This window comes from Coturnix japonica, unplaced genomic scaffold (genome assembly GCF_054131305.1).
Source record: "Coturnix japonica strain WE unplaced genomic scaffold, WE-NBRP24 Scf041, whole genome shotgun sequence".
NCBI classification, from domain to species: Eukaryota; Metazoa; Chordata; class Aves; order Galliformes; family Phasianidae; genus Coturnix; species Coturnix japonica.
In genome coordinates, this window is record NW_028188944.1 from 2442144 (window position 1) to 2448458 (window position 6315).

A 6315-nucleotide genomic window follows, 5' to 3' on the forward strand; every position below is an offset into this window, starting at 1 on the left:
AGCTGGATATGTGTCAGGATCCCCGCCTGGAGCACCCTGGTAACAGGTATTGGTTGTGACTTTCTGCTCTTGGCCCTCTGTCTTGTTTTTGTGAAGGGTGGATATTGTGGTCCAGAGCTCAAGATGCAGCTGTTTCAGAAAATGCATAAATTCTGCCTAATGCAAAAATGAGGTGCTGGCAGCCTTTGAGATCTCCAGGGAAGGCACATATCAGTAATATGGAAGGATCTGTGTGAGTGGCCCAGGCTGCTCTGAGACAGGAAAAAAGAAATCCAGGGCTGTTCACAGCATTTGAGTCCTTATCTGATCTTACTGCTGTGAGGGTTGCTGTTGAAGTTGGTGGGAGTGTAGGCATCACTGCACAGCCTTAGGACTGCCAGTGGAAGGTTTTCTATGAATTTTTGAGTAGTTACCAGCTATTTGAAAAGGCATCAGCGAGGCAAGGCTGAGGTCATGCAAGGTAGGTATTGGTACATGGTATGGGGAATAAAACATTCTTTTTCCTTTACTTACTGAATTCCCTCAGTCAACCCGTGGCAGAATCCACTCTCAGAGTTTTGACTGTACTGGTCTGTGATGCTCAGTATTTCAGAGTTATGTTCTGGCTTAAACATCACCAAGTAAGAAGAATCCTTGCCTTTCTTTCTTCCAACCACAGCCCAACCCAGGGGATTGTGAACAAAGCGTTTGGCATCAACACAGACTCCCTCTATCATGAACTTTCCACAGCAGGATCCGAGGTGATCGGAGATGTTGATGAAGGAGCAGATCTGCTAGGTAAAATTTGTTGGGACTGTTCTGTTTTCTCTGAAGCAAAGACAGCTCCGTTAGGCTTCTAGAAGCGTTTAGATTCACTCTTTTTTCCGAACTTGGATGTTTGACCTTTAGAAAATGGCGTGGAATTTGGGATACACTGTGACTGAAATATGCACCTACAGCAGTAATTCTTACCCAACAGCTTGAGTTAATGGCTGTGTATTTGGGCTGTCTTTGTGTCTGTAAGTTATTTTCCTTTGTTTGAAGATTGCTTCTTCCCCTCCTCCCACAAATCTTCACGCCAGTAATTCTGCATTCTTGCAGCTTCACTTGGAATAGAGCTTTTCTTGGAAGTCTGCAAGAAAAAAAAACCCTTTTGTTAAGATTTCTTTAAGTTTAAGGGGAACAATTGTCGTTCTCGTATGGAAACATAGATTTCACTGCAGTTTTTACCTTCTTAGTCAATCCAAGAGAGTTTTGCATTCTCCTTTTAGGCTGATATTGAAGGAGCTTCTTGTATCTGAAGTCTGATTATGTTCTATGTTCCCAATGAGGACTTTGAAGCAGTCAGAGAAGCAGCTTTGTGTCAGGTAGCAGTCTGATAAAGCTGTGAAAGTGTAGCAGTCCCAGCTGCTTGTGGGTTGTTCCCCCTTTCTCTCATATCTCCTTTCCTGGTCTTCATTATCCCTTTACTCTGGACATAGGGTAGGACTAACAGTTGGGTAATGGGCCCTGCGAAGTCCTTTTTTTCAGTGTTAGGGTGGCCTCCTGTGTTTGCTTTGGAGATTAAAATCTTACTTCATTTAATGGGTGTTTTATGGTGAAAACAGCAGTTGTTACGTTAGTGGTAAGTTCATGTATATAAATGATGTTTTTCTATACAGAAGTTTAAAAGAAATTATCAGACTGAGCCCTTGTTGGAAGTAACCGCGGGAGACAAGTCTCATGCTATCATGGTCAACAAGCCTCGTTTATTAGGTGTTACAGCATCTCATTTATACAATCAGTAATAAGTTCATGCATATTGCAAAAGTTAAGCTCAGGATTGGTGAATTAGACATTACTTCATCTGACCTTTGTGGTTAGTCTTATAGATACTTTTTCTTTGCAGCTTTGTCTACACCTTGCTACACATCTTGCTTTTCCCTTAGGCCGTCCTTGCTTCTAGATACATATTTCATCTTTAGCTACATACCCTGTCTTTTCACATACTGATTTCCCCACAGCTGCTTAGCTCGTGACCGTCCCTAGGATAAACCGTCTTTGTCTTTAATCACATTCATTCTTTTACAATTTAACTAGAGGAATCTCTTCATGTCCTTTCTCATGAAGCCATTCTGCATAAACACTCTCCACATTTCCCCCGTTTTCTTTTTGGACGACCAAGGATACATTGTATTTTGAGTCAACCATTCTCATTAGTGCATTTTGCAAGCATTTAAAGAGGCAAGGAACTATTAATATGATAGCTATCAGTACCAGACCGATTGTAATCAAATGCTGTAGTAGAGAAGTAAGCCAGGGGCCTAAACCTAAACTTCTAAGCCAGTCATCAAGACCAAAACCAGATTGCACCTGCAAACGGTTAGTTAATGCGTGCAGCGTTTGTATCTGTTTATGTATAGACACGGAGTGGTCTGATAAGTTCATACAACACATGCCTTTGAACTCCTCACATCCGTGCCCCTGTGCTAGTAATAGAAAATCAATTGCTGCTCTATTCTGGAGTGTAGCATGCCTTACTGAATCCACATCCATCAGTAGTTGAGATAATGCCTCTGAAGTGGCATTCGTTTGTTTTGCTAGCCAGCAGCCTAAACCATTTAGCATGGCTAATGCTTTAGCAGCGGCAACATTAGCTGACAAAATAGAGGCAAATATTCTTCCTGTTGTAGACCAAAATTGTACCTTATCCTTACAGTCTGGGGTAAAGGCATGAGTCACCCTTTTCACTCTAGAATGCTGTCTGTGAATTTGGAGGATCATAGAAGTATTTGGAGTAAGCAGTGTTAAACGACCTAATGTGCATGGTCCTCCTATTATCTTAGAGGGGACTCCTGCCCAAGCCCGATCCCCACATATCAGAAACACTCCATAGGGCAATGTTATAGGGTTGTTAGATGAAACAGATATACTGGTGCTTGTATAGTTACACCATGCTGATTGATTTCTATATACAAGCAGGCTAGAATTTACACTTCTTGGTTTGATTTTTGATCTGTCAGGCCCAATTCGATAACTGCCGGTCCAATTAAAATATATGCACCAATCGGCTTTTACTGATCCCAAAATTTCTAATTCTTGTGGTTCTAGAGGGGCTACAGGAAAGTGTGGTATATATGCATCCCAATGGTCTGCGTAGCCCTTTGTACCTTTTGATTGGCAAGGCAGAACACCTTCTGGACATGGAGGAGTGTCCAAAGGTATGCCTACCAAGCAGGTAGAAAAAGGATTGCCAGGAGATGATAATGCTAAACATATGGCATCTTGACCCGTCTTGTTGGCTAACGTAACCCAGACGTTTTCCTTAGGCTGCGGAGGGGCCCAAAATGCACCACAGCATTGCAGCCAGACCAGAACTCCTAGGGCTGTTAGGCCCCAAGAGCTCTGACTGTACCGCCGCATTGATAGCTTATGATGCGAGACCTCCTAGCAGCTCGAGCTCTCTGAGCGAATCTCTTAAGCACCCAGCAAATACGGGTCACTGATAAAGTATCCTCCGATTCTGACTCTAGCGGTTGGTCTTCTGCACACCAGGTTTTATCACACTCTCTGCACCACAGAAAGTGTTGGTTAATGTAAAAGACTGATTGGTGGTACCAACCCAATTTTCCACAACCACCACAAAGAAGCAACGCTTGAGCCTGATGCTCACGCACACCACATCCCCAACACCTGTAATATCTATTAGATGGAATCAGTCCTCGTATGTTAACCAACGCATGTATCAGTTCCATATATGGACCATAGAAATTTTGAGTCACTGTTGACTGAACATGCCGAATGAAGGTCTGGAGTGGCTCCTCAATCAGCTGGAGACACTCTTCCAACTTTTCTGCAGTCACCGATCTGTAGTCAGTCATCCAGGTTCACTGTGCTCTCCGGGATGCGATGGCGTCACCGGCTTGGTCCAACGAGCAGGAATCCACTCAGAACCTGTAGGGGTTGAAACACAAAGGTAGCCTCGCCCTAAATAAAGCACTCTTGCAGGGCCTTTCCATTCCCCAGTTTTCAAGCATCTATACCTAACCCACATTTCTTCTTCAAGATGCTTCTCTGATTCTGGGCTCTGTAACTTATGTTTTTCGGCTGCAGGACAATCTGAGGATCCTATTATGCATAAATGATTCAATACAAACAGTGCCTTAGCAAGCCTTTCCTGCATGTCCTGAATTTCTGAGAATTTCTTGAGATAAGTTTTCAAGGTGCTATTTGCTCGTTCAACTATTGCCTGCCCTTGTGGATTGTGTGGAATGCCAGTAATATGTTTAACACCCCATTGTTGTAGAAAACGTTGAACCTTTTGACCTATGTAGGCAGGACCATTATCTGTTTTTAACTGTTTGCATACTCCCATGACTGCAAAACATGCTGTGAGGTGTCGGGTTACATGGATGCCCCTTTCCCCAGCCTGAGCTGTTGCCCAGATAAAATTGCTGTAGGTGTCAATGGTGACATGCACATATTTTAACCTTCCCAGACTGGGTTCATGGGTAACATCCATTTGCCATATTTCATTGACTGATAAACCTCTAGGATTAACTCCAATTCCCAGACCCATTCCATTGTTGTGATTTGCACAGACTGGGCAGCTTCTGACAATGGCAGAAGCATCTGTTTGAGAGATCTGAAATTGCCTCTGCAGTCCTCTGGCATTCTGATGGAAGGTAGCATGAGCTTCCCTTGCCAGAGTAAATTGTGACATTGGTACTGCAACTGATACCAGCCGATCTGCCCTCTGATTGCCTTCTCCTAAACCCGTGCTTAATTTATGACTCCTGATATGGATAATGGAGTAAGGCTCTGTTCTGTTCCTGAGGGCTCGCTTGAGTTTCCTGAGCTGCCCTTTTTTCCGCTTGACTCATCAACAACTCATTATGCACTGCTTTCCACAACTTACTTATCTTTTTTGCCGACTTATCATCATCTAAAACTAACTCCCACAACTTATCCCCATACCGCCGCCACTCCTCTAATGTATGCACTAAGTGGGGGTTTGCAAAAAAGCCATATGAGACCGCGTGGCTCAATAAAGCAGGGAGATCCTTTTCTAAGTCTATACCCTTAAACTGTCTCCGCCTAAGAAAAGCGGAAAATAAATCATATGCTGCTTGCCTGTCCATTTTTACTCACGTCGGTACCGTTGCAGCCCTCCAGGCTTCGGCAGCACGTGTCGGTCGAGCCCACCTGTGTGGTCACTCGAGACGCGGAGCTCCAATTTTAGCTCTTTCGTCGTCCGTCGGGCTGTGAAATCCGGACCCGAACCCAACGCAGTTCTTCACCCGTGGCACCCTTTTTTCCTTATCACGTCGAGGGTCACCATTTGTTGGAAGTAACCGCGGGAGACAAGTCTCATGCTATCATGGTCAACAAGCCTCGTTTATTAGGTGTTACAGCATCTCATTTATACAATCAGTAATAAGTTCATGCATATTGCAAAAGTTAAGCTCAGGATTGGTGAATTAGACATTACTTCATCTGACCTTTGTGGTTAGTCTTATAGATACTTTTTCTTTGCAGCTTTGTCTACACCTTGCTACACATCTTGCTTTTCCCTTAGGCCGTCCTTGCTTCTAGATACATATTTCATCTTTAGCTACATACCCTGTCTTTTCACATACTGATTTCCCCACAGCTGCTTAGCTCGTGACCGTCCCTAGGATAAACCGTCTTTGTCTTTAATCACATTCATTCTTTTACAATTTAACTAGAGGAATCTCTTCATGTCCTTTCTCATGAAGCCATTCTGCATAAACACTCTCCACAAGCCCTGGCGCTGCTGTTGGAAAAAAAAAAAATGTTGTAAAATGCAGCTGTCCTTTGCATGCTGAAATGTGGCTGAAGTGCACGTTTAATTTCAGCAGATCTGTCTGCTAACAGGAGAATGATCACAAAGGGAGGGGAACAAGAAGGCAGTGGAAACTGGCCGTTCTGCGCTTAGTGCTGTGTGACTGAGAAAAGAAAGGTTTATCCAGGCTGAGATGCGACTGTCTGAAACTCGTGTCTGGAAGGCTGGGGGTGGCTGAGGCGTGTGGCTGCAGTTCTAACAGGGGTTCCTTCTCCTTGGTTTTTTTGTCCTGTATGTAGAGTCGTGGCAGTTCCCGTCCTTACTATTTCATGCCTTTTGACACTGAAATGGCTGAATCATTGTTAATTCTTTTTTTTTTGAAACAAAATTTTAGTTTTGTTGGTTTCAGTCACTGATCGATCCTTTTTTTCACTTCCTTTTTTCCCTTGTCTCTCTGTGCTTCGCTGGACATGGCCCATAGGGGAGTTCTCAGGTGTGTATCTCTGCTCTGCTCAGTTTCCTTTCTTGTTTGTTTTTACCTCGTTGAGACT

The 6315-nt window shown here is 43.7% G+C and overlaps 1 long non-coding RNA gene across 1 annotated transcript; it reads right to left on the reverse strand.

Annotated features, from left to right (window-relative positions):
- Positions 1 to 1705: 1705 nt before the first annotated feature.
- Positions 1706 to 5740, reverse strand: LOC146752774 (uncharacterized). The gene is made up of 2 exons (XR_014940389.1): positions 5110 to 5740; positions 1706 to 3912 (listed from the first exon to the last, which is right to left on the reverse strand). It is a non-coding gene; the product is annotated as an uncharacterized LOC146752774 (long non-coding RNA).
- Between the last annotated feature and the right edge of the window lie 575 nt (positions 5741 to 6315).